The sequence below is a fragment of the Aquarana catesbeiana genome, linkage group LG03, assembly GCF_042186555.1.
Source record: "Aquarana catesbeiana isolate 2022-GZ linkage group LG03, ASM4218655v1, whole genome shotgun sequence".
Taxonomy (NCBI): domain Eukaryota; kingdom Metazoa; phylum Chordata; class Amphibia; order Anura; family Ranidae; genus Aquarana; species Aquarana catesbeiana.
The window spans coordinates 256,116,709-256,133,311 of NC_133326.1; the positions used below are offsets into that span (position 1 = coordinate 256,116,709).

General features: G+C 41.4%; 1 protein-coding gene across 5 annotated transcripts in view; it reads right to left on the bottom strand.

Annotated features, from left to right (window-relative positions):
* SYT1 (synaptotagmin 1) overlaps positions 1–16,603 on the bottom strand; it is a 954,200-nt gene that overhangs the window by 282,622 nt on the left and 654,975 nt on the right. Inside the window, exon 1 of one of the 5 annotated variants that reach the window (XM_073620001.1) lies at positions 16,473–16,534. The exons of the other annotated variants lie outside the window; for them this stretch is intronic. The gene's annotated coding sequence lies outside the window, so the exon portion shown is untranslated. Of the gene's footprint in view, positions 1–16,472; positions 16,535–16,603 lie in introns of those variants that run through there. 5 annotated transcript variants of the gene reach the window in all.

The window sequence follows — 16,603 nt, forward strand, 5'->3', positions numbered from 1 at the left end:
TTTAGGTGGACGGCCATGTCTTGTAGGTTTGCAGTTGTGCCATACTCTTTCCATTTTCGGATGATGGATTGAACAGTGCTCTGATATTCAAAGCTTGGGATATTTTTTTATAACCTAATCCTGCTTCAAAATTCTCTACAACTTTATCCCTGACTTTTCTGGTGTGTTCCTTGGTCTTCATGATGCGGTTTGTTCCCTAAGGTTCTCTAACAAACCTCTGAGTGCTTCACAGAACAGCTGTATTTATACTGAGATTAAATTACACATGGGGGGCTCTATTTACTAATAGGCGACTTCTGAAGGCAATTGGTTTCACTAGATTTAAGTTAGGGGTATTAGAGTAAAGGGGGCTGAATACCAATGCACGCCACACTTTTCAGATTTTTTTTGTAAAACATTTGAAAACCATTTTCCTTCCACTACACAATTATGTGCCACTTTGTGTTGGTCTTTATGTGATAGACCACCACAAAGTGGCATCCCAATAAAATAAATTTACGCCTTTGGTTGTAACATGACAAAATGTGGAAAATTTCAAGGGGGATAAATACTTTTTCCAAGGCACTGTATCACCTATAAATGATGTGGTCTAAATAAAACAGATAGAAAAAATATAAATACAAAAATAATACTGCGCATATGAAAAGATTATTCAGTGTGAAAGCATCATAAATGTGAGCTATTACCACAAAAATAAGAAACAAAATATTAAAAATATTGCAAAAAAATTATAAATAAGCAGTCCAGAAAAATCAGTCTCTCAAATGTACCATAATGGTGTAATGGAAATTTGTAAGTTCTGTATATAATTGTATTGTATTTTGTATGTATCGCACACTGCCCTCACTGTGCACACGGCACTAATAATGTTTTCAGTACATGTTTACATTCTTTTGAGTCCTGATTAGAATAAGCCTGCCTATGTAACGCCCCTTGTTACGATAAACCTACAATTGTAATATTAATGTGATACCTACGTAATCATGTGCATAAAAACCTTCAATTGCGTCATAATAAAGCAGAACAGTAATTTGGAAAGATGCTGAGCGTATCTTTTGTGTCTGTTCCCTACTGCAGTAGTTATTATTAATTTGGAACCACTAATCAATATGAGGATAGGAGTTGCCTATCATCAATTTAACTGAGTCAATGGTCATATGGCAAACACCATTATTCAGCTGTGGATAAGGTTATCCAATCCCTGAACACGCCATCACCACAATAGGTTGGACTCTTACCAGAGAGCCTGGACCCTTTATTACGAAGGGTCAAACAGGCTTGATGAATATGTCCCAGTAGGGGTCATCAGCAGGGGATGTACAAGGGAACTACGTCAGGAACAGCTCCAAAGCATCCAGGGGACTCCACCCAAACAAGTCCACCCAAACATTTAAAATGCGCAATAGCAGGAACATGGGCTGAGCTGTATGTTCCTGCTATCATGTATTTTACATGTTGGGATTTTCTGTGGTGACCACCTTCCTTTTTTACCATGCAATGCTATTTTTACTATGGATACATGTAAGTGCAATACTTTATATTAAATGCAACCCTTAACCACTTAAGGACCAGCCTCGTTTTGGATTTTAGGTGTTTACACGTTTAAACAGGTTTTTTTGCTAGAAAATTACTTAGGACCCCCAAACATTATATATTGTTTTTTTCTAACACCCTAGAGAATAAAATGGCAGTCAATGCAATACTTTTTTTGCACCGTATTTGCGCAGCGGTCTTATAAGCGCACTTTTTTTGGAAAAAATTCACTTTTTTGAATAAAAAAAAATAAGACAACAGTAAAGTTAGCCCAATTTTTTCTTATATTGTGAAATATAATGTTACGCCAAGTAAATTGATACCCAACATGTCACTCTTAAAAATTGCGCCCGCTCGTGGAATGGCATCAAACTTTTACCCTCAAAAATCTCCATAGGCGACGTTTAAAAAATTCTACAGGTTGCATGTTTTGTGTTACAGAGAAGATCTATGGCTAGAATTATTGCTCTCACTCTACTGGTCACAGTGATACCTCACATGTGTGGTTTGACCACCGTTTTCATATGTGGGCTCTACTCACGTATGCGTTCGCTTCTGCGCGCAAGCTCGTCGGGACGGGGGGGTTTTAAAAAAAAAACATATTTTTATTATTTATTTTACATGATTTTATTTATTTTTACACAGTTTTTTTTTTTTTTTTAAATTGTGTCACTTTTATTCCTATTACAAGGAATGTAAACATCCCTTGTAATAGAAAAAAGCATGACAGGACCTCTTAAATATGAGATCTGGGGTCAAAAAGACCTCAGATCTCATATTTACACTAAAATGCAATAAAAAAAAGTAATTAAAAAAAATTACATTGAAAAAATTGTGCCTTTAAGATGTATGGGCGGAAGTGACGTTTTGATGTCGCTTCCGCCCAGCAGTGTCATGGAGATGAGTGGGTGACATCTTAGCCTCACTCATCTCCAGGCACAGCATGGAGAAGGACGCGATTGCCTCCGCCGCTACCGATGGCTCCGGTAAGTGGCAGAGGGCACCGATCGCGGCGGGAGGGGGGGCCCTCTCCCGCCACCGATAAAAGTGACCGTGTGGTGAATCCACCGTAGAGACCACTTTTATCTTAAAACTGACTGCCGCACGAAAATGGGGATACTGGGGTTATGTCAGCTAGCTGCTGCCATAACAATGATATCCGCCGCCAAAGTTTGGACGTACATCGGCATGCGGCAGTCGGCAAGTGGTTAAGAGGTTTTACACTATCCAGCTTTTTTGTTGTATTTGGATCTGACTACACAATCGTCATTTGGGTGGAGTCCTCTGGATGCTCTGGAGCTGTTCCTGATGTGGTTTCTTTGTACATCCTCTGCTGATGACCCCTACTGGACATATTCTTCAAACATGTTTGACCCTTCAGAAAAAATATCACGTTTGGAAGCTTTTTGAATCAAGCAACCTGTTCTGATCCATTTGCTGGCTAGACTTATAGCTTACCATTAATCATACGTGCACTAAATTAAGAAAAAAAATGGTGCATTCTACATGGGTATGATGAAAAGCATAGTGAAAAACTAGTTTCCCCAAAAATAGAATATGTGTAGCATAATCATATTTTGAGATGAATATATGTATATTTGAGGAGAAAATGGCATGTTATGTTCTTGTGCAGTATACATCAAATTAAACAAAATATATTAAGCTGAAAAAGTGATATCTGTATCCAAAAGATACATCCACTTCTTTACAGGAAAAGGCACATGATATTTAGAAAAAATAGAGATTTGTGTCCTATTAAGTGCATATGGAAAGACAATATTCACCTATGCATAAAGATAGACCATTGGTAAAGGAGTGCCTGTTATTCACATTTATCTATCACTGCTAAATAGCCTGGCCTAAAGGTTTTTAATAAATCAAATGCAAATTTATATCAGACTCCTAGTGATCAATGCCTATCTCATAATATTTATCAGCACCATGGCAAAGCATTGTTTATACAGAACTAAAAATTATTAGGTTTGACTTCTCTTTTTTCCCAGTAACCAGCTCTGACTTATTTTTTAGATGGATTATATAATAGGACCTTGCTTTTTATTATAAATGTATATGATATACTGTATATTTGTAACCTGGACTGTAGCTCATAATTGCTGTGGAACTTCTTCCTTTGTTGCTGCTGTATTATCTTTCTGCACTATGGACAAGGTTAAACCGTATATGCAAAAGTGCAGCAACCATCTTTAATGAAACCACTTTGCAATGCTCATCTATAGAGTGTCTTCAGTGCAGAGGCAGCCATTTTGTCTGGGTCTGGAGGATGGTGATTGGCTTGTGCAACAGAGCAAGGAGATAGTGAACTGGGCTGCTGGAGAAAGGGAGCTCTGTTGTGCCACCAGCCTGGAGTATGCAGGAAGAAAGCCACTATGGGGACCATGTGAAAACAACCAGTTTCCTGTGCTGAGCAGCTGAGCGGGAGCATCATAAGGTTGCAATAAATGTGGAACAGTGGTGTGTGGCTAGTGTTTGCTGGTGTTAGCTAATGTTGTGCTGCTCAGAGGAAAAGGGCTGATTAGAGACTGCTGCTGCCATCATACTGTGTGCAATGCTATGTGGCTAGGTAAATGCAGTTCAGTTCTCATAATTACTGTTAGTCAGAATACCACAGGTGTTTAACTATACCGCTTAGAGTAATGCTGTTGCCTTTTTGCTTGTATAAGTACACTTGCTATACTTCTCTTCTTTTATTCTATGCTTCTAGTAATTCTACCTTGAGGTATTTGAAATACCTCAAGGTGTGTCGGTAAGAGGTGTGCCATCTTCAGATGTGCAGAGAAATCACAAATCAATTCAGTGACTTCTTTGAGGGTAGCATTTACGTAATAGTATTAATAATAATTTTTAATTGTTATACTCTAGCAACATGTCATTAATTGTAATGTTCTTGCCAATTTTGAAACCTTTTATTGCAGCTCTTGTTAAATTATTTGTAACTTAAATGTTCCCATTGTATATGTTTTATGTGTCCTTTTTGTAATCATTTATAACTTAGAAATAAGCCACAATCGAATTGACTTGACTTGAAATTAACTTGAAACCTTTTTCAGCTGAAATTATGAGTTAAAGAGAAGCCACAGGCACTGGAAACCCGTCTCTTTTCAAATAAGTGTTTTATTTTCTTTCTTACAACTGCTTGTGTGCAGTTTAGATTAAATAAATCCTTTTTTTTGTTACTGCTACAAATATTTTTTTTGACAACAGCCAACAAATGATGAACCAAGCAATCACAAGACAGAACACAACAAATACAAAAAGCCTCAGACTCAGCTTAGGGTAAAAAACATGATAATTTATGTTTTGGTTTTGACTTGTGTTTTGAAAGCACTGTTAAAAGATTTAAAATCCAGTATGCTAGCATTTTAAACATGCGTATGTGCAGTGGTGTTAATTTTTATTTGTTTTTGACATACATCATTCTGCTTTTCTTTTTTTCCTCTATACAAGTTCATATGAAATGACTGTCAAACATATCTAATATGCACTGCATTTTTCCCTAAAAGCACCTGAAAACATGCTGCATCTGACTTGCTTCTGAATCTGATACTCATTTTCTCTAAGTGAATAAGATAAACAGCTTACAGGTCATCCCCTACAGCTCTTTTCAATAAGATCGGACAATGTTCCTCCAACAGTAAAAAACCTAGAAAGTCCAAGGAATGTTCAACTCACCTTTAATACAGTACAGATTTCAATAAAATACAGACTATTAGATATTTTTGACCAGTCCACCGGTTGACTACGGACAGATGAAGGGCACGATCTCATCCATGCCTTTGCCAACCCTCGACTTCCAGAACGGCACAGGATAGCAATGAACTGTCAGGAAGATGTCAAAGCCAATCCTATCCAGCAAAGGCATTCCCTGTCCTACAGCACGCCCCTTTGCTTATGTGTGGCTGGGGGGTAGGGAATGCCTCTGCTGCCTATAACAGCATTCAGAAATAGCTTAGGCAGGTTTAGGCTCTTGTTTGAATGTGCCTGAGCCCATTTCCAGAGTGTACTGTGCTGATCCCCACCAGGCCTTCTCCTCAGTCCATCCAAGGTGCTTGTGAATAACATCATATGGGACGGATGAGAGAGCAGGGCTGACTGGGGTCAGCACTAGAAGAGGTGGATCTGCCACACAAGCTTACCTGTGCTGCTCTGCATCAGGAAACCACTTATGTGCCCTCCCGACACCCAAGTGGTATGCCCTCCTGATGCCCCAGTGGTATGCCCCCCTGAGCCCCCAGTGGTGTGCCCTCCTGACCCCCGTGTTTTCTCCCGACTTCCCTGAATCATGCCTTCCTGAGCCCCTAGTACTGTGCCTTCCTGGGTCCCCAGTACTGTGCCCCCCAATTGCCCTACATCCTGCTGTCCTTTGTACATTGTCCTACACACTACTGACCTCTGTACATTGCCCTACATTTTACTAACCTCTGTACGCTGCCATACCTAGTACTGACCTTTACTGAACTATGTACACTTCCCTGCACACTACTGACCTTTACTGATACCTGGACACTGCCCTACCTACTTCTTACATTGGCCAGAACTCAGAGGAGACTGCCAGGCTAGCATTGATGGCAGCCAGGCCTGAACCTAGTTGAGCAGGTTAGCCTGCATTACCAAATGTTCTGCTTTCATGTTGGACTCCTGCATCAGACTTGTGGGGGTGACCAATGTCAACCGTGTACTATATTTAATATTTAATATCTCTCAGTTATGATTTGGGTTAAATGAGAGTTCTTTGACCAAGAGTGAAAGTTTTAACACAATAACAACATTTATTGGTGAGTAGTTGAAAGTCTATCTAATACACAACCATCTAGCTATAGTCTACACCAATAAAGAAACTAATAGGCAAAAATAAGAGAATTACATGAAGGGATACAGAGTATATTCCTTAAAACATTAATCTACAAACTTAATCTACAAACTTATTTAGTATTTATTTAGTATATATATATATATACATCCACTGTATCCATTTTAGCTAGATCTGACTGCAGTCCGTTCCTGGTGTACTCTAATATACTTCAGGCAGGCAGGTGATTGAGTTAGCTGCAGTGTATTGAATATATATATATACAGATAGTCTTGTGTATATATATATATATATATATATATATATATATATATATATCCACTGCATACAGTTTAGCTAGATCCTACTACAGGCTACAGGCCGTTCCTGGTATACTGCTTCTAATATACTTCTGGCAGGCAGGTGATTCAGTTAGCTGCAGTGTATTTAATATTATATAATATATAATATTATAGATATATATATATATATATATACACACACACACACACAGATAGTCTCGTGTATATATATATATATATATATATATATATATATATATATATATATATATATATATAATATATATATCTCCATTGCATACAGTTTAGCTATATCTCACTGCAGGCCGTTCGCTTTGTACTGTTTCTAATATACTTCAGGCGGTGTACACAGTACCGTGTACCCCTAGTGCAGTTGCTACTACTTTTCTGGTGGTGTACACAGTACACAATACATACAGTGCACCCATAGTAGCTGTTAGACTTCCAGTGGTGTACACAATACCGTGCACCCCTAGTGCAGTTGCTACTACTTTTCTGGTGGTGTACACAGTACACAATACATACAGTGCACCCTTAGTTGCTATTAGACTTCTGGTGGTGTACACAATACCATGCAGTTGCTACTACTTTTCTGGTGGTGTACACAATACAGTACACCCATAGTTGTTATTACACTTCTGTTGGTGTACACAGTACCGTGCACTCATAGTGCAGTTGCTACTACTTTTCTGGTGGTGTACACAGTACACAATACATACAGTGCACCCATAGTTGCTATTAGACTTCTGGTGGTGTACGCAATACCGTGCCCCCATAGTGCAGTTGCTACTACTTTTCTGGTGGTGTACACAGTGCACAATACAGTGTAGTGTAGTGTTGCAAAACAAAATCCCCATCATGTTCAGAAGGCCACCAAGGAGAGGCAGACGCTCAAAGGCCACTAAAAGAAGGCAAGCAGGCTCTGTGTCTACAGTCCACAGTGCTGGTCATGGACACGGTGCATCTTCTGCAGGTGGCAGTGGGGCACACTTGTCCTTTTTTTCTGATGCTGGGACAGGGGCAGAAAAATTTGGTGGTGCCACAACACTGTAACCCCTCACAGATACTCTTGCTGGGCGCAGGAATGGGCCCTGCTGTGAAATATTAGATCAAAAATTGTAATTACATGCCCCTGTTAAACAGGGACAGAAAAATTGGGCCTTAGGCAGTGGTGGTGGTGGTGCCCTAAACCAAAAATATTGTTGGAAGTTAGCATCATTAAGATTGAGGAGGAATAGGATAGTCACTCATCCATAGGCAGTCTTCAAGGGATCCCACATCCATAGAAAAATCAATCAGTTACATCAGCATCAGGTGCTTGATAGCTGCTGCTGATCCAAGACTGATTAATTTTTATGAATGTGAGCCTATCAAGGGAGTCTGTGGACAGGTGCACTCTATGATCCATTACAAACCCTCCAGCAGCACTGAATGTGCGTTCAGAAAGAACGCTGGATGCAGGACAGGCCAATAGATCAATTGCATATTGAGCAAGTTCTGGCCAGTGGTCCATCTTCAAGACTCGGTAACCCAGTGGATGCGTTGTTGGAAAGGTCTCCAAGTCTGCTCTTGCCCGTAGATATTCCTGCACCATGTAATGCAGATGCTGGTGATGGTTGCTTGAACCGATCAGACCTTGGTACTGAGGACTGAAAAATTGTCTAAAGGCATCGGTCAGCCGGCAACCTTCTCCACTACTCTTCCTCTGACTGAACGAAGCTGTCATGGTTATGCAGTAATCTTTTTCTGTCAGCTTAACTCTCCTTCATGTGTTCACCTTTAGAGGCCAGACACTCTCACCTGGCTACTTAAAAAATCTCTCCTCAAAGCATGGCTCCACCCCAGCCCCTATCAGGGAACTCTATATTAACCTGTGCACTGCAAGCCTGTCTTGCTGATCAACCCTTGTGTGTTTAGCTTCTGTGTACATCTTGCTGTGTCTTATATGTCTGATTCCAGTCACCGATCTTGGCTTGTTCTCAACTATCCCTGCCTGCTTGTGACCCTGGCCTTTGGCGTGTTCTATGTTTATCCATGTCTGCTAGTCGCCCCGACCTTTGGCTTATTCCCTTACTATCTCTGTCCTCCTTTAGCCTACTGTGGGCGTGAGCTGGGAGACCCTTGGGGTCGTGACCTGGAGCCAGTTGCAGCCCAGTCCATCCTCACCACTAGAGGCTCTGGTAAACACCTGCTGGCTCTTAGACTCCGCACCCTGGGGAATCTTATGCTCTAGCCCTTGTGGGATCCGTGTTGGTGTTCCAGAGAACCTGCCTTCCTTAACCACCTAGACTCCCATCCACAGCAGTCAGCCATAGGGTCCACTATCTTTGCGGTGCACTTCTGACCCCAACAGTGTGCATCTGTCACTTGGCCTCAGGTGACCTGACAGAAGCCTCAGCAACATGTCGTCCAGCACCAGGAAATTGTAACCTCACAGGGTCTGGAAATGCATTGCACAAACCTTTCTTCATGGCCTCCTGAAGATATTTCATCCTCTGCTCCCTCTGCAAAGGCAGGATGAGTTCTGCAACCTTACCCTTGTAACGTGGATCAAGAAGGATTGCCAGCCAGTAATGATTCCTTCTCTTTGATACCACGAATCCTAGGGTCCTTACGCTGCATGGCCTCCCTGGATTCTGTGTGTTTGGTGGGCCTGCAGGAATAATATCTGGATAAAGGGGGCCTTGAGAGGTAAGGAAGTCCTCCTCTTCCTCACACTGTTCTGCCTCAAGTGCCCTGTCCATTATTCCATGAAGCGTGTGCTCCAACAGGAAGACAAGAGGGACAGTATCACTGATGCATGCATTGTCGCTGCTCACCATCCTCGTGGCCTCATCAAATGGTGACAGGACAGTGCATGAATCCTTGATCTGTAACCACTGGCGTGGTGAAAAGAAGCCAAGCTCCCCTGACCCTGTCCTGGTGCCATACTCACACTGGTACTCATTGATGGCCTTCTGCTGCATGTACAGCCACTGCAGCATTGCCAATGTTGACTTCTACCTGGTGGACATGCCACAAATGAAGCGAATGGTGGGCAGGTTGCATTCCCTTTGAATGTCAACCAAGCACCGGCATTCTATGACCATTGGAAATGACCACAGACTTTTCTGGTATGCCTCAGGAGATCTTGTAAGCCTGGGTACCTGCTCAAGAACCGCTGCACCACCAAATTCAGGATATGTGCCAAACATGGAACATGGATCAAGTGTCCGTGTTGGAGGGCGGATAGAAGGTTGGTGCCCTTCGCATACAACCATTCCTGGATGAATCTGGCATGGCATCAACCACCTCTGAGCCTGCCCCTGCAGAGCTGATAGAATCTCTGCCGCAGTGTGGCTCCTGTCCAATAAGCAGTGGTTTAACCTTAAACTATGTAGAGGGTTCTTTACTATAAGAGCGGCAAGGATGTGGAATTCCCTTCCACAGGCGGTGGTCTCAGCAGGGGGCATTGATAGTTTCATGAAACTATTAGATAAGCACCTGAACGAGCACAACATATATACAATGTAATACTGACATATAATCACACACATAGGTTGGACTTGATGGACTTGTGTCTTTTTTCAACCTCACCTACTATGTAACTATGTAACTCATGCACCGCATGGCATCTTTTTGCCTGAGTGCTTGCGTAGCCCCTTGAATGCTTACGGGGCACCACTGGTTCAGAGAACAAATCTGCAGAAGAGGCCATAGAGGAAGAAGAAGAGGAGGGGGTGGAGGAGAGAGCTGTGGCAGAATCACCGCTAGCATTTTGGAGGCGTGGTGGCAGAACAAGCTCTAACAATACTGAACCCTGTCCTTCATCCTTCCCAGCTACCAGCAGAGTTACCCAGTGCTCCATGAAGGAAAGGTAACATCCCTGCCCATGCCTGCTAGATCATAAGTCTGTGGTAAAATGCACCTTACTGCTGACCGCCCTGTCCAACAGGACAAAAACATTGCCTTCCACATGCCGGTAGAGAGCTGGAATGGCCTTCCATGAAAAAAAATGGCGTTTTGGAACCTGCAACTGAGGTGCAGCACATTCCACAAATTCACAAAAGGGGGCAGAGTCTATCAGCTGAAAAGGCAGTAGTTGCAGTGCTAGCAATTTGGCCAAGCTGGCATTCAAGCTAGCAGACTGTGAGCATGTGGATGGCTGGGACCAAATTTCTTTTTACGGTTTAGCAACTGGGGTAGGGAAATTTGCCTGCTAAAATCAGATGGTGGTTTACTGCTAGCAGATTAACTGCAAGTACTTGGGACACCTATTGCTATACCTTCATTCCTCTCAGTGCAAGTTTTTGAGAGGACTGGAGTAGGGTTGGAGATCCCAGATGAGGAGCAAGGAGAATTCCGCCTTTTTATTTGATGTGGGTCTTTCAAGTGCTGTTGTCAACGGACTTGTTGCCTTATGAGTTTATGTGAAATCTACATTAATAGCTGTAAAATATTGTAATTATGAATATATTTAATTTCTATTTAATTTATTTATATTTAATGAATATATTTAATTTAGCTTTTATCTATGTAGAGCGGAACATATTATCAAATACAGAAATCTCTGGTAGACCAGACAAGTCGGTGCCTAGGCTTGTGTATACAAACAATGAGATACAAACCTCATTGTTTTACACATACTCACTTCAAAGGATCCCATGCTGTGATATGCAATGAAGGGAGGCCAACCCGTAATCAATACTTAACTTCCCGGGAAAATTCAAATTAAGCTCCTGCTCAGAATAGTCACAAGGATTTTCTGACTTATGCAAAGTATAGGGATTGGAGATGTAGCCAGTCCTTAACCAGGAATAGGGAAGCTCACCAATCAGAGCCACGCTATGCCAACCAATGAGGCATCAGCATGTAATGATATACACAGACTAGATGGGAGGGAAACACACTCTTTTATGGGAGAGCAACTATCAGAATGAAACCTTGGTGCAAAGGGTAATTATGAGAAAGGTCTGCATTTTACTTGTAACTAAATATGTTTGCAGATTTTCAGGAATATACTCTTTATTCCTTCATGTAATTCTCTTATTTTAACCTAATATTTTCTTCCTTGGTGTAGACTATAGATAAATGGTTGTGTATTAGACAGACTTTCAACTACTCACCAATAAATGTTGTTATTGTGTTAAAGCTTTCACTCATGGTCAAAGAACTCATTTAACCCAAATCATATCTGAGATATATTAAATCTCAAATATAGTATATGGGAAAAAGACTGCATGGGAGGTCATCATATGTCTAGTCAAGCATGTGGTGCCCAAGCAGCTGCTGTTGTGGCCATGCTTGAGACATAGGTTACAAACAGAAACGGTGCGATCTGCTGCATATGTGTCCAAAAAGGCCCACACCAAGGAACTCTTCAAAATCAGCGGGGAGTCAGCAGCGCCCAGCACCTGCGGAGCTCTGCGGTGTGATGCAGTAGGGTGGCTGCCCCCTAGAGGACATCCTGCCTCGTTGGAGTTGTGCCTCCTCCTCCTCTATTCTAACAGGCACCCAAGTAGAGTCAGTGACCTCATCATATCCTCCTTATTCGTCACTAGAGCAAACTTGGCAGTATGCTGCAGCTGGGGGAACATGACTGCCAGTTTCTTGTCTTTCTTGGGCACCCCCTCTCTCTAAGCTCACGTTACTCCCTTCCTCAACCTGGAAACTAACATTGGAGCCTTCAAATCGCTGCGCATCCTCCAGCAGCATGTACCCAACACTGTGGTCAAATAGTTCGGGGGACTCCTCTGTGCATGATGGTTGGGCTACGGAAGGAGTGACTGTGGACAAGGAGCCTGTGGAATAGGCCACTTTGGCAGCTGCATAGGAAGGAAAACTATTCTGAGCCTGGATGACAGAGGATGAGGAGGCTTTGCTATTCACTCCACCAACTCTTCTGCATGTTCTGGCTCAATAACACAGTCAGCAGCAGAAAAAAAGGACAAGTGTGCCAAGCAGAGGATGCGCCATGTCCATGACCAGCACTGTTGACTGTAGACACAGTGCCTGCTTGCCCTCTTTTAGTGGCCTGTCAGCGTCTGCCTCTCCTTGGTGGCCTTCTGGACATGATGTATATTTTGTTTTGCAACACCGCACTACATTGTATTGTGTACTGTGTACACCACCAGAAAAGTAGTAGCAACTGCAATTTTTGATCTAATATTTCACAGGGGGGCCCGTTCCTGCGCTCAACAAGAGTATCTGTGAGGCTTTACAGTGTTGTGCCACCAACACCTAAGGCCCAATTTTCCTCAGAGTGTATAGGGCAGGCTGTATATTTATATACAGGCTGTCCTCTATTTTCAAACATCCAACTTACAAATGACTCCTACTTAGAAATGGAGTGAGACAACAGGAAGTGAGAGAAAATCTACCCATAGGAAGGGAAATTCTCTCCTGTAAGAGTTAATATGGGAAAAAGGTGTCTCCACTGATGCTTTATCATCAATCCTTGTTTCCCTAATAATTTTCAAAATCCAATTGTCATTGGGACAGAAAGTGAGGTGAAATCTTCTGAACAGGGGGACAGACAGCAAAAAAAATGTTACAGGGATGATAACCCTGCCTTATATTATCCAAAAAGCTTAAACATAGATTTTTGGGCTGGAGCTACACTTAAAAAATATACCTGTTCCAAATTACAAATACAGTCCCTGACAAAAGTCTTGTCGCTTGTGTACAAATTGACCTAAGGTGCCGCTAAAATATATTTCTAATCAAGATTTTGTTACAAGAAATGGGTCATTTTAATCCCAACAGCTTTTGTAATAATGTTTCAGTGCAAAACGAAACTGACAAAAAGTATTCTAATATTCACAGCTTGGTAAAGTCCATTGAGTCAATTTTTGCCAAGACATAAGTGTTGTCGCCTTGTTATATGAGCTTCACCTGTGACTAATAGTGGATCAATTAGGTCTCAGGTGTGTATAAAAAGAACACCAGTACACTAGACCTTCTCAACTGCAACTAGACCTCTGCAAACACCCGGAGACTAAAGTTTTGATTATCAAGAGGCTGAAGACCAGATCCACTGCTGATGTGGCAGACACCTTCAATGTGTCTCAGCGTCAAGTTCAGAGGATAAAAAAAAGATTTGAAGAGACTGGAAACGTTTTGGACAAGGCCAGGTCAGGCCGACCCCGCAAGACAACTGCTTGAGAGGACCGTTTGTTGGCTCGAAAATCCAAGGCCAGCCCATTTTCCACTGCAGCAGAGCTCCACGAGACCTGGACACCTGAAGTCCCTGTGTCAACCAGAACAGTTTGTCGGATTCTGTCTCGAAATGGCCTCCATGGTCGAATCAGTGCCCATAAGTCAGCACTAAACAAAAGACAATTGAAAAATTGTATGGCATTTGCCAAGGGCCACAGCCTGCTAAAGGATGGACTCTGGAAAAGTGGCAGAAGGTGGATTTTTCAGATGAATCTTCTGTTGAATTACACCACAGTCGCTGCAAATATTGCAGGAGACCTACTGGAACCCGCATGGAGCTGAGATTTACCCAGAAAACAGTGAAGTTTGGTGGAGGCAAAATCATGGTCTGGGGTTACATGCAGTATGGGGGTGTGCGAGGGATCTGCAGGGTGGAGGGCAAAATCAATAGTCTAAAACACCAACAAATCTTAGCTATCTCTTATATTCCCAACCATAAAAAAGGCAAAATTTTGCAGCAGGATGGTGCTCCATCGCATACTTTCATCTCCACATCAAAGTTCCTTAAGGCAAAGAAGATCAAGATGCTCCAGGATTGGCCAGCCCAGTCACCAGACATGAACATCATTCAGCATATGTGGTGTAGGATGAAAGATGAAGCATGGAAGATGAAACCAAAGAATATTGATGAACTCTGGGAGGCATGCAAGACTGTTTTCTTTGCTATTCCTGACGACTTCATTAATAAATTGTATGAATCCTTGCCAAACCGCATGGATGCTGTCCTTCAAGCTCATGGAAGTCATACAAGATATTAAATTTGGATCTCACAGCACCACTACTTAATTTGCTGACATATTTTTGGATTTTCAGTAAAGTTGTTCAATTTCTGTATAGGCACAAAACTTTTGTCTTGCCAAAATTTGACCTGTCTGTCTTGATTAAATGATAAATCTTTTTTCAGTGAAACAAATTTATTTCAGTGCATTAAACATCATTTGGGAGGGATTTAGCTTTTCATATGAGCTATTTCTAACACCAATTGATTAATTAAAAGTCAGGTTAATAGCAGGAGTTTTTACAAAATAGAGAAGCGACAAGACTTTTGTCAGGGACTGTAGATTCAACTTAACAAGAAACCTACAGTCCCTATCTTATTTGTAACCTGGGGACCACCTGTATACTGCTGTTCAGAGTATATAGGGCCTGGGGGCCCCACTCCTTTTTTTTTTAATTTGGGTGCGGGGTTCCCCTTAATATCCATACCAGACCCAAAGGGCCCGGTAATGGGCTGGGGGGCAACATTGCATTACAGCCACAAGCAGTTTTACATGACTTTTTTTCCTTTAGAAATGTCATTTTGTGCAGGGACTGTTCTAAACACGGGAAAGAAAAATGCACCACTTTACAGGCATACTATGGACACCCCCCAGGCATGATATTTAAAGGAATATTTCACTTTTATTGTTTCACTTTAAGCATTATTAAAATCACTGCTCCCGAAAAAACGGCCGTTTTTTAAAACTCTTTTTTGCATTGACTTAAGTCCCCTGGAGCAGGCCCCAGGTCCCCAAACACTTTGAATGACAATAACTTGTCATTTAAGCCTTTAAAATTACCACTTTTGATTTTTCATGTTGGAGTCCCATGGACTTTAACGGGGTTTGCGTGTTCGCACAAATTTTTGGTCTGTTCGCATATTCTGCCACAAACCGGGGGGTGTTCGGCTCATCTCTAGTTACAAGTAAAGGGCAGACCTTTCCCATAATTACCCTTTCCACCAAGGTTCCATTCTGATGGCTGCTCTCCCATAAAGTGTGTTTCTCCCTCCCAACTAGTCTGTGTATATCATTACAGGCTGATGCCTCATTGGTTGGCATAGAGTGGCTTCTGATTGGTGAGCTATTCTGAGCAGGAGATCAACTTAAATGTTTCCGGGAAGTTGAGTATTAATTAAGGGTTGGCCTCCCTTCATTGAATATCCCAGCATGGGATCCTTTGAAGTGAGTATGTGTAAAACAATGAGGTTTGGATCCCATTGTTTGTATACAAAAGCATGGGCACTGACTTGTCTGTTCTTACCACTGATATATGTGAAGATAATATGTTCTGGCCTGCATAGATACAAGCTAAATGAAATACATTCCAAATTAAAATATTTTACAGCTATTAATGGAGATTTCACATAAACTCATAAGGCAACACCAACTATTCCCCAGACATGAAAAAAAATTGTAAATGAAAGTAAATATTGCGTTTCTCACTGAAGATAACTTTTAAGGCAGGCAAAGTTTATACTTTTACAGTGACATAATTTTTTTTAGATTTTTCTAATTTTCTAATTATTTTGCTACACTTTTTAAAGTTTTACATGTGCTGTCCTTGTCAACACCCCAGTGACCTTTGATCATCTCCATGTTGTCCAAGTAGATCTCCACCTCACCTCTCAAAGGTTTCTTGTCACGATTTTAGATTTTTAAGACTTTGGTTTAATGCTCTGAAATGCATTGTTTTTAGGGGATGTTATTGAAAAAGATTCCTTTATTATGTGCAAGTATCCTGAATATACATTGTATTGTATATTCCTACCTGTGTTATGATTCATCATGACTTAAAAGACGATGAAGTAAATTTATAAAGACAACTATACAGTAAGTAGGGATTAAACATACCGTATTTCAAACTTATTTTCATGTACTGTATCTCTGTAGATGCACTTGTAATTTTAAAATAGCTGAAAACACAAAATGTGATTCTATATTATTCATTTTTATGCTTGTTTTACTTGAGACATTATAAGAAA